Source organism: Onychomys torridus, chromosome X (assembly GCF_903995425.1).
Source record: "Onychomys torridus chromosome X, mOncTor1.1, whole genome shotgun sequence".
NCBI classification, from domain to species: Eukaryota; Metazoa; Chordata; class Mammalia; order Rodentia; family Cricetidae; genus Onychomys; species Onychomys torridus.
Genome location: NC_050466.1, coordinates 39931318 through 39943677, shown reverse-complemented (window position 1 = coordinate 39943677; position 12360 = coordinate 39931318).

Sequence of the window (12360 nt, the reverse complement as noted above, 5' to 3'; positions counted from 1 at the left end):
AGTAATTATCTTAAGATAGATATTTATCTACAAGACAGAAATGGGCAAGAAACACATGACAAAATGTCACAATAGGCAATTCTGAAGAAATGGAAACCAAAATGATAAAGATATGTCACTACCAGGACAAACAGGAAAAACAAAGACAAAAACATGCATGTTTGCTTTGGTCTATAATCCTAGCTAAGACAGGGGATCACTGCAAGTCAGAGAGCTAGAGTTCAGCTCAGCTCTAGCACATAGAGGCCCACTCAAAAGAAAACAAAAACAAAATACAAACAATAATTCTGCTAAGAATGTGAAGAAATTGAAAAATCCACACCCCATTATTAAGAATATAAATAATACAGCCTCTTTAACAGACAATGTAAAGAAAGTTGCATTAATTTACTAGAAGCTTTCAGAAAAACCAAAATTGGAGCCAACCCAAACAAACATAGATTGATGAATGTAAAAACATTACAACCATAATGCAGAACATTTCTCAGTCATAAAGAAGAACTAAGTAGTGATAAATGCCATGACACAAGAAAACCTTGAAAATACTCAATAAGTGAAATAAATAAATCACAAAAGGACATGCAATCTATTATTTTATTTATAAGAAATCCACAAAATTAGATTAGTCATTCCCAAGAGAGGATGAATGGAGAGAGAACAATTGAGATTAATCACTGAGATCAGAGGGTTTTTTTAGTTAGTTTAGTTTTGTTTTTTAGAATGGGGGAAATGTTTCTCAAATCCATGGTTATTATCACATAACTTAGTAAAAGCATTAGAAAGCACTGGATTGTGCAAATAAAAGGATAAAAGATAAATGTTGAGGTATGTAAATAATATCTAAATTAAAAAATTCAATTTGAAAAAAAAGTAATCCAGGAATTTTCCTCCAACTTACATGGCTCCTGTCAGGATAGTACGGTTAGCATAATTAAGGCTAGAATTGCGGAAATTCAGAATCACAGGAATAGCTCCAGGCACTTATTTTCAGAGCTCCACTGCTGCTAAATGACAGAAAGACCTTCGCTGGTCTGCAAATAGCAACACTTCAGATAAGAGAAAAGGAAATGAAGGCTAAGGGAAGTGAGAAACTTGCACAAGGCATTATTTTCAAAGGTAACACAGAATTGTAAACTCAGCACTGGATTTGAGCTGGGAATTTCTGGCCCAGATTCACACATGGCAAGATGATAAGAAGCACTAAGTTTTAATATCTTAACTTACAAAATGTTAATAAAAATAATTCCTTTCCAAGTTCTTGAACCAAATAAGAAACATTATGAATGTGACGCTTAAGTTTGAAATACCTTCACATGTGAATCCCTAATCTCTCCCCTGACCTTCTCCATGGTATCACTGTGCTTATTTTAAAGCACTAACTATGACATTCTAAATCGTCCATTACTAGTGTCTTTCTACCAGGATACTAAAATCTACCATTGTTTTCAGTTTTATATTTCTACTTAGCTAAACAATGATACACTGGGGAAAAAAACAAATGGAGCTATCATTTACTGACAATTAAGATATTTGGTAGATTTTTCTCATAATGGTCTTGAAATATAATTATTCCCAGGATATATTTATAGACATCTAGGATCAGAGAAGTCAACTGAGGTTTTCTTAGCTAGCCATAGTATCCCTATGGTAAAATCAGGACATGGACAAAACACTTTTGGATCATCAAGCCATTCTTAATGAACCAAAACATTATGCAAAGAATAGTGTATTGTCAGCTCACAACAAGCTATGCTTTCCTTATGCACTGATCTATATCCTTTTTTTCTATTGCTATGCTGTTGAAGTTGGACTCAAACTTGCATTCCTATTACCTCAGCCTTTCACCGGTGTCTAGAACTCCAGACATGCATCATTATGCCCAACCTTGACTACTTTTTCTAACATTCAATATTTAGATACTTATTGCATCCTTCTATGCTTTATTCCAGTAAGTCAGAGATTTCTTTGTTCTACATTAATCAAGTCTTGTACATATACAAGTTCTCTTCCCCACAGATGAGCAAAAATCTATTCTATTTTTTCTTCTTGCTACACAGGGGGATACAATTTTTATTCTAAAAATTGATAGGAAACCATTGACTTTGCTTTTGAAAACACATACACACAGCTGTTGGTGAGAAAGCAATCTAAGATATTGACATTTTGCTGCTTATTATTTGAGTTCTTGCATCCCCAGAGGTGAATCTTTTTCAATCCATCTCAATCCACACTTCCCAGTAACAAAGACCATTTTTATGTTATTTAGATATCAAAACTACTGACCAAAAATGTAAAAAAAAGAAAGCAGTTTGTTACTCCAGGAAATACTGTCAGGTAATATTCAGATTCACCCAGGTCTATCACGGACAGGAAAGTGCTATTGAAATAATCTGCTAAATGCTTTAAAAGGTCAGGAGAAAGTTAGTTATCAAGCCTATTTCATCTCTATAAAACATGAAGAATGACTGTTCCTGCCAACAATATTGAGCTATTTCTACCACAGGAAACGCTGCTGGGAGCTGGCCTGGAAAGCATAGAAGGTTGATATCTAACTCCCCTTACTGAGAAAGTAGTGTCTTTGTCACTGCTCTATTGCTGGGAAAAGACACCATGACAACAAGGACTCTTATAAAAAAAAATTTAACTGGGGGCTTGCTTACAGTTCTGGAGGTTTAGTCCATTATCACCATGTTGGGGAGCAATGGATGCAGGCAGTACTGAGGAAGTATCTGAGACCTACATTCTAATCCACAAGCAGAGGAGAGAGATACACACTGGGCCTGCTGTGAGCATTTTGAAAATTCCAAGCCCACCCCTAGTGACAAACTTCCTCCAACAAGGTCATGCCTACTCCTAATCTTTCTTAAACAGTTCTATTTCCTGGTGATTGGGCATTCAAATATATGAGCCTATGGGGATCATTCTTCGAACTACCACAATTAGCAAACCTAACAAATAGTACCACACTGAAAAACTTCCAGAAACATGATCATACAGGTGAAGGGACAGAAGAGAAAAGGGAAATAAAACTCTCTAGGAAAAAAAAAAAAAGATGTTTCCAAGAAAGAAATGTAACCTATTGTACTGTCATCATATCATACTGTTAAGAGAGAAATGTAACACGAATCATAAAAGGTCTTATTAAAAATACAAACCTGGGAGCCAGGTATTAGGGTGAATTCTGAAAGATCAGAGAAGCAGAACAAGCCACAGCTAACCTCACCTGGCCAACTTTTCAGCTGATCCTGTTTCATCAAACTGGAATTCTTCTGAGTCCTTACCTAAATGGGTCTCAGTTGGACTGCTATTAAAAGCCTAAAAGCTTAAAAGCCTCTAGTTCCTGGTCCTCACACTTTATATACCTTTCTACTTCCTGCAATCGCTTCCTGGGATTAAAGGCCTGTGTTACCATGCTTGGCTATTTCCTGTGTTGCCTTGAACTCACAGAGATCCAGATGGATCTCTGCCTCCAGAATGCTAGAATTAAAGGTGTGTGTGCCACCATTTTCTGGCTTCTATGTCTATCTAGTGGCTGTTCTGTCCTCTGACCCCAGATAAGTTTATTAGAGTGCACAATATTTTGGGGAACACAATACCACCACAGAGAAAAGAACACATGGGACTCAGAAACAGTCAGGAGTAAACAGAAGTGACCATGAACTAGCATTACCTGGTAAAGAAAAAAGGGGAAAAATAGAACTCATGAAATGGAAAAGCCTAATTATGAGGATAGTATGGAATCTTAAAAATATTTTAAAGAACACATAAACAAGATTGAGAAGGACATGTGAATTGAAATTGAAATGAAGGAAATATAACAGATATCAAAGAGATATAGAATATTATAAGGAAACATTAGAAAATTTTAGACTTCATATTAAGCTGAGAAATATAAAAGAAGTGGATAAATTTCTAGATTCAACCAAACCACCAAAATTCAACCTAGAAGTCAATAACTTAGACCCGTAATAAATGATGAGAAGGAAATAGTAATAAAAAAAAGAGGTTAAAGACCAAATGAGCTCACAATAGAATTCTTCCAGACTTTCAAAGAGCATCTACAGTCAATCCTTGTTAAACTATCCCAAATTATAGATACACATGGAGTACTCCCAAATTCCTTCTATGAAGCCAGTGTCACTTTAATGCCAAAACCAAAAAAAGACACAAGAAAAAAATAAATTACAGACTAATATCCCCAATGAACATAGATTCAAAAATCCTCAATAAAATATTTGCAAACAGAATAAAGACATACAGCAAAAAGATTATTCACCATGACAAAACTGACTTTATGTTAAATATACATGTGTATTTGTGTGTGTGTGTGTGTGTGTGTGTGTGTGTGTGTGAGAGAGAGAGAGAGAGAGAGAGAGAGAGAGAGAGAGAGAGAATGAATCACTAAAAAGTAAGGAGGCAATGAATTGTAAAGAAATCATAAAAGAGTCTTTGAGAGGATTTTGAGGGAGGAAATGGAAGGGAAAATAATATAATTATAATCTTAAAAATTAAAGAAATAGGGGTTGGGGATTTAGCTCAGTGGTAGAGCGCTTGCCTAGCAAGCACAAGGCCCTGGGTTGGATCCTCAGCTTAAAAAAAAAAATTAAAGAAATAATTGCTAAAAACTTAAGAGGAGCAATATTAGGACACCCTCAGACTTGTACAAAATTGCAATGTTGACAGATTAACAGGAACAGTGAAAGCAAGGAGAGTTTAACAATGTACTTTCCTAAGGAAAACAGTAATGTCTGAGTTAACATCACATCTGACTTAGATTTCTAGTACAGAACCATAGAACAGAAACATCCTCAAACTATCACAAAAACAGTTACATAGATTGGGATAGGCTCCTCCTTGGTTATGCAACTGAAGATCATGACTGCCCTTCCCCCAGAACCTATCAGTAACCAGGAGTTCAGTAAGGAATGGTAGGCCCCCATAGCTCACTCCCTGATTCAGAACTCAGTGTTCACAGTCGAGTCTTGTGAAGCTCCACTGCAGACAGCCACAGCTTCTGTGATGTCATGAGAGCATTGGCTGTGACATTCCCAGAAGAGCATGTCACAGCCCTTTCTGCTGTTTTCTGGCTCTTATTTTCTTCTTGTCCCCTCTTCCAAAATGTTCCTTGAGCTTTAGAGGAGATGGCATCCATTTCATGTTTAGGGCTGACTACTGAGCTGTCATTTGTTCTCAGCACCTTGCACAGTCAAGCACTTCTACATTCACTACTATTCGTTGGAAAGACAGCCTTTACTAATTTAGTATTTGTCTATAGGCATAAACAAAAATTTAGAAAGGTAGTTGATGCTAAAAACCAGTATTCAAGTTCCCTCTATGGCCTAAGACTTCCTCAGCCATGGGTTTCACCACATTATAGTCTTGCCTCTGAAATGGGCCTTCAATTCAATTCAATCAGAGAATGATAGCTTATCCTCATAATTGCACCACTAGTGCACCAGTGAGTACATCCTGAAAGTTGGTATTATGGATAATAGGGTTTACCCCGATGTCTTTTCTGCTCAAGCAACTTGTATAGCACATTCCAGTCCTATGAAAGCTATCCAGCAGGGAGGAAGATTCCAGATCAGTTCCAAGTTAAATCCTCTATAACTTGTAATCACAGTATGTGAAGTCTTTGGAAATGGGATCTTATCAAGTAGTTCTGGTAGGCAACCAAAAAGAGTGGCAAGATCTTACATTGCTAGAAGGGGAAATCTCTGATATATCCCTCACTATCATTTCATGAGGAAGTACTTTCCACCTGGTACTGGAATTTTTGTTCAGTAATCCTCAGATTTCAGGAGCAGTATTATCCAGTTATCCAGACATGCAGGACATCTTCCTTGTAAATCAATCTCTCTCTCTCTCTCTCTCTCTCTCTCTCTCTCTCTCTCTCTCTCTCTCTCTAACCCATATTTTCAATTGGTTTAAAAAGCAGCAAGTTGCTGGGCAGTCGTGGCAAATGCCTTTAATCCCAGCACTCGGGAGGCAGAGCCAGGTGAATCTCTGTGAGTTTGAGGGCCAGCCTGGTCTACAGAGCGAGATCCAGGACAGACACCAAAACTACACAGAGAAACCTTGTCTCAACAAACCACAAATAGATAGATAGATAGATAGATAGATATCTAGATAGATGATAGATAAAGCATCAAGTTTCCATATATATTTTTCATATATACTTAGGTAATTTTGATTCATTTTCTCTCTCTCTCCCTCTCTCTCCTCATCTTCCCCCATCCACTCACAATTGTCCTTATTATCCCATACAAAATTTTCTCTTCTGCCTTCATATCACATATGTTAGTGGGATGTCTTTCTGTATGCTGTGAGTATGTGTTGCTATGATTAGTTAATAAATAAGGCTGTTTTGGCCTATGGCACGGCAGCTTATAGGCAGGCAGGAAATCCAAGACAAAGACAGGAAAGGAGAGGCAGAGGAGAGAGACACCAGCTGCTGCCAGAAGAAGCAAGATGTGAAAAAAAATCAGCAAAGCCATGGAACACATGGCAAAACATAGATTAATAAAAATTGGGCTAATTTAAGATAATAAGAGCTAGCTAGCAAGAGGCCTGCAATAGGACATGCAATTGGTAATTAATATTAAAGCCTCTAAATGATTATTTTATAAGCAGCCAGAGGAGCCTTCCAGCTACAATCCCCCTCTTTTAAGGAACCCTCCATTACAATGGCCACTTTTTAGCTTTCTTCTACAGGTATTTAAAGTTAAACATACAATGTAAAGAGTTGAAGCTAAGAACTATGTATGAGAACACAGAACATTTATTTTCCTGAACCCATTACCTTGCCCAGTATAATTTTTTTCTAATTTCACACATTTACCTGAAAATTTCATAATTTCATGTTTCTTCATAGCTAAATGAATTTCTCTGGTGTATATGTACTGTATTTCCCTTATCCAGTCATCAGTTGATGATAGAAATTTAGGCTGATTCTATTTCTTGACTTTTGTAAACAGAACAGCAATGAACATGGTTGAGCAAGTTTCTCCAAAGTAAGAGTTAGAGTCCTTTGGAAATATTCCCGAGATTGGTACAGCTGGGTCAAACTGTAGCTCAGTTTCTAGCTTTTTGGGAATATCACACTGATTTCCATAGTGGCTGCACTCGTCTACACTCCCACCAACACTGAATACAGCTTTCTCTGTACACACATTCTTGCCAGCATCTGTCATTATTTGTTTGTTTGATGAAAGCCATTTGGGGTAGGGTGAGATGGAATCCCAATGTATTTTTAATTTATCTTTCCACAATGTCTACTGATGTTGAACGCTTTAGAAAATTAGCCATTTGTATTGCTTCGATTGAGAATTCTCTGTTCAGATCAATGGACCATTTTTGACTGGTTGTTTGTTTTAATGATGGTTCATTTTTGTGTAGTCTAGATATTAATTTTTCAGAACTATAGCTGGCAAATATTTAATCCCATTCTTTGTACTTCCTCTTCATGTGATTGCTGGTTTATCTTGGCATACAGAAATGTTGGACTCATGAGATCCCACTCATTAATTTTGGTCTTACTGTTTGTGCTATTGAAGCCTTATTCAGAAAATCTCTGCCTATGTCTATGTTTTGAAGTGCACTTGTTATTTTTTTTTCTTTTGGCAGTATCAAAATATCTGGCCTTATTTTGAGGACTTCGATCCATTTTGGAGTTGATTTTGTGCAAAATAAAAGGTAATAATCTAGTTTCTTGTCTTGCAACCTCTTCAACAAATAGAGCTAAGAAACTAGATCTTTATTTCTCACCATGCAAAAATAATAAATCCAAGTTGATCAGAGACTTTAACTTAAGATATGGAGCTCTGAAGCTATCAGAGAAAAAAATAAGAAAAACACCTTAAAGTATAGGCATATAGAAAGACTTTCTGAATAGGATTTCAGTCACTCAGGAAATAAGGCTAACTATGAACAGATGAGAAGTAAAAAAAAAAAAATTTCAAGTGCCAATATATCAAAGAAAATTGTGTATCAGATGAAGAGACAGGCTATAGAATTTGAGAAACATCTTTGCCAATTTATCAGTAGGCTAATAAAATTACCAATCAACAAAAGAGAAAATACAAAAGACCAATAAACATGAAAAAAGAAGTCCAACCTCACTAGCTACCAAAAATGCAAATGAAAACTACATTGAAATACTACCTTACTAAAATCAGAATATTAGTCACTAATAAAACAGGTAAAAAGTGGTGGTAGATGTGGACAATAGGGACCTTATACGCTGCTGCTAGAAATGTATACTAGTTCAATCTTTACAAAATCTCTATGGAGATTTCTAAAAACAAAATAGTAGATTTCATATGTCCCAGCATATGAAAAAGTTCAAAAATAAATTTAAAAAATAAAGTTAGTTTGACCCACCAATTTTGTGTAATCTTGTCATTCACATTCTGAATATTGGTGAATGCAAATCTCAGGAGTTTTTATAACTGAGTTTTTTTATAACTAAGTATAACTTAGCTTTATAACTAAGAAATAATTAAAAATAACAAATTAAAATAACAAAATAAGAGCAAGGTAAAAAAAAGAAAACTTGAAGAAATGGAGATAGTATTAATTAGTTAATACATTTATCAGATATCTCAAGGTTGAAACAATGAAGATTATAGTCATTAAAAATGTAATCTCTTAAGTGCCAGCAGAAGTGATAGGTCTTGCAAAGATGCCAAAAGAGCATTTGCATGCATGTTGAGTACTTCAGCTTTCATGGCTACGGATGAAAATGAAACATTCATGCCTAGTACTAACAGAATATTCATAACTGGGGAGGTAGCAACACTAGAAAAAATAATCTAAGCAACTAAATTGAGCAGTGCAGTAATGAGAGAGCAGAAAAAAATGGAAGTATGCTAAACGTTTTCACAACAGCTTGAGACACCATGGAGAAGTCTAAAAAGCTAGTGACAAACTGCTGTTTTATATATATATATATATATATATATATATATATATATATCACAGTTCACTCATAAAGACTCCTATAAAACTGACAAGAAAAATTGGACAAAGATATTTAAGGTATACAGCAAATACTGAATACAGGAAATCCACAGAACAAATGACTTGGAGAAAAAAGGGTGAGAAGAACAATTATTAATCACCAGGTTGTGAGAATAAATGTACTCATATTTTTATGATCCTAACTCAAACAACAACAAAAAAATGTTGGACACCCTGACAATATTAAAACATAGGTTGACAAATGAATACCAGGGTGTTCCTAATTTTAACAGGTATGATATTTAAATTTATATTTTTAAGAATTTATTTGTTGTAAAACATGCTAAATTAGCCAATGAATTGATTTAGTATCTGGATGCTTCCAAATATTTCACAAAACCCCTAAGATTGGAAAATGGATAAATGAATCAAAAGTAAAGATTGCTTTTGAATCCAGAAAATGAGGTTCATTACACTATTCTACTATTGTATGAAAGCTCTGTGTGATGTGTGTGGGGTGTGTGTGTGTGGGGTGTGTGTGGTGTGTGTGTGTGTGTGTGTGTGTGTGTGTGTGTGTGTGTGTGTGTGTGTCTGCCTCTACACAAATGGAGGTCAGAGATTATTGGTTCTATCCCTTTGTTTTATTCCTTTGAGACAAGGTCTGGAACTGAACTTTGGAGCTGAGCTGGTGGCCAGCAAACCACAGAGATCCACCTGACTCTGCCCCTAATCCCCATCACAAGAATTCAAGATAAGTATGCAAACACACACTTGTTATGTGAGTGGCTGCTGGAATGTGCTTATCTGTGAGCACAAGGACCTCTGTACCTTCCATAACTCAGGTTTTCTCCAAATTACCACCATACTAATTTTTTTTTAAATTTTTATTATATGTGTTCAAATTTGTGGTTTTTAAAAGTGCTACATATTGGTACAATTATCAGTATTTAACAGATAAATCAATTACTGACATTTAGTTCAGTTCCCACTTAAGTATGATTCCCTGTTTGCTTTCACCACTATTTGTTTTAGAAATAAAGCTTTTAAAGTGAACCAATTTTGTGTCTTCAGCTGCCTAGATAATTCTGCACTATTTGCTCCATTTAATTAAACTATTTATGGGTATGACTAAAATAAACTATCATATTCTTGTAATTTCATTGATGAAATCATTAGTCCTTAAGGGAAAGATAATATGTGCATACTGTGGAAAAAGTCATAAGAAAAAAGGATTTGTGACTGACCATAGCTCAGTCACCAGCCTTTGTGTGGACAAAAATGAAGCATTCAACTAATGCTCCAGCTGGCTACTTTATTACACCTTTTGCATCCTCTCATACCTGGTGCACTAAGCCATTTCCTGGAGCACTTGTGCTCCATTAACAAATCTTGCTACAGTAATCATAATTCTTTCAAGCTCACTATTACCCAGACTGTAGGTTGTTTTTAGTCTTTTTGTCTCTCTCTTTCTCTCTCTCTCTCTCTCTCTCTCTCTCTCTCTCTCTCTCTCTCTCTCTCTCTCTGTGTGTGTGTGTGTGTGTGTGTGTGTGTGTGTGTGTGTCCTTTTGGGGGGGATGTTTGTTCATTTTTGTTTTATCTTTATGGTTCTAGACAATAGAACATATGAAGTCAAAAATCCTAATAGATGATTCAGGCAAGTAGAAAAATGTAACATGAATGATCACCCAGGACTATAGGGGTTAATACCACTTTGAAGGACACCAAACAGGTAATGGACCTTTGAGGTAAGAGGACTAAGACTTTTGGGAAATACTTGACCTCATCAATAATGCAAGCTGCCATTAGATATTTTAATACCATTGGAGCAAAATTCTATTTCTAAGTAATAATAGTCTTCATGTAATAAAATACCACCAATAAGGAAAAGGTACTAAGAACCTTGAATGGACAATGCTTCGTTAGTGTTCCTTAGTTGATTTAAGAGCTGAGAAAACATTTTAAACTCCTTTTTCTAATGTAAATGCAACATTAGTTTCAAGACTTCTCCATCTAGCCTGTCTACCTCTAAACTGCTGGGCTTTTCATTGATTTTGGAACTGAAAAATAATCATATATACAATATGCATAATGAATCTCAACCTTTGTATTCCATCCTGCAGAACACGACCACACGGACTAAGCAGATGGCATTGCATGCCTATTCAATTAATGGAGTCTAAGGGCATATTAGTATGCCTGATGATGCAATGATTACATATTTTAGTATGCTTATTTTATGTTATTGAGAGTATAATTTCAGTAACCATGTCAATACTAGTATGTCAAGTAAGAATTCAGGAGCTTCTGTCTGTTATTGCGAATATTTAATGGATTTCATCTAAGTGGAGTTCTTATGTTTAGAAATGCTTATCCTTTTCTTCCCTTGTCTTTTCAGTATTTAACCATCTTTAGGAATTCTCCCCCTAACTAGCAGACATCTTGCTGGTATCTGCACTTTTTATGAAATGTCAGAAACAAAATGTCACACTTTGTTCCCTGCAGCTCACAGCATAACCTGTTCTTCCAAATTACAATTACATGCAATTGTGAAATCCTCATATATACATGTACATGTGCTCAGGAAATGCACATTTCAGAGCCCAGAGCTGCTAGGCCTAACCATCTTGTATATACCTTCAATGCTGCCTTGGCATGGCAGCCTCACTAATCAGGGACCTTTTGCTTCCCCTTGATTATGTGATTGGAATGGATAGATGTTAAATATACTCAACTTTTAGCAGAAAAGGGTTCATCCCTGATCTAGTAGTGAACAGGTTCTCTCCCTTACCCTGCACTGTACCCAGTCATCCTTATATTTCTGGCCCATGCCCAAGTATCCTCACAACAGCAATATGGCTCCATTAATGAGTTCAAGGGCATTGCATGCACCAATGTATCATAGCTCTTCTCTGCATACCTGGCTTATAAATTTGTAATGAATACCTTAATTTTAGTCTCACTGGGTTTTTTACTTAATTCCTGTCAACCAATACCCCCCACCCAATTCTAGTGAGGAAGAAATGGTAATACTATGTCTCAAAGTGTATGTTTTACTCTTCCAATGATACTTGTATGTTTTCCAATGAGAAAGGAGGAAGTGAATTCCAAATCACCCGCAATCCTCTTCATTCAGCAGCACCGGACACAGCAGCTCTGGAACAGCCCCATTTCCACCCAGACTGTGGCCTCTTTGTCGAGTCCTCCCCACTCCCACCTGTCCCCACCCTCCAGAAAACACGTGTCCCAGAAATGACTCCTGCTCTGAACTTTGTCTATTTACCAGGTAAAATGCTTTTCATGCTGGTTTCTTGTCAAATCCCCAGTTTTATATTCACTCTCTTTTCAGTTCCTGGTCACCTTGACATTTTCCTACTAAGCCCAATTTCATAGCAAGTGAGC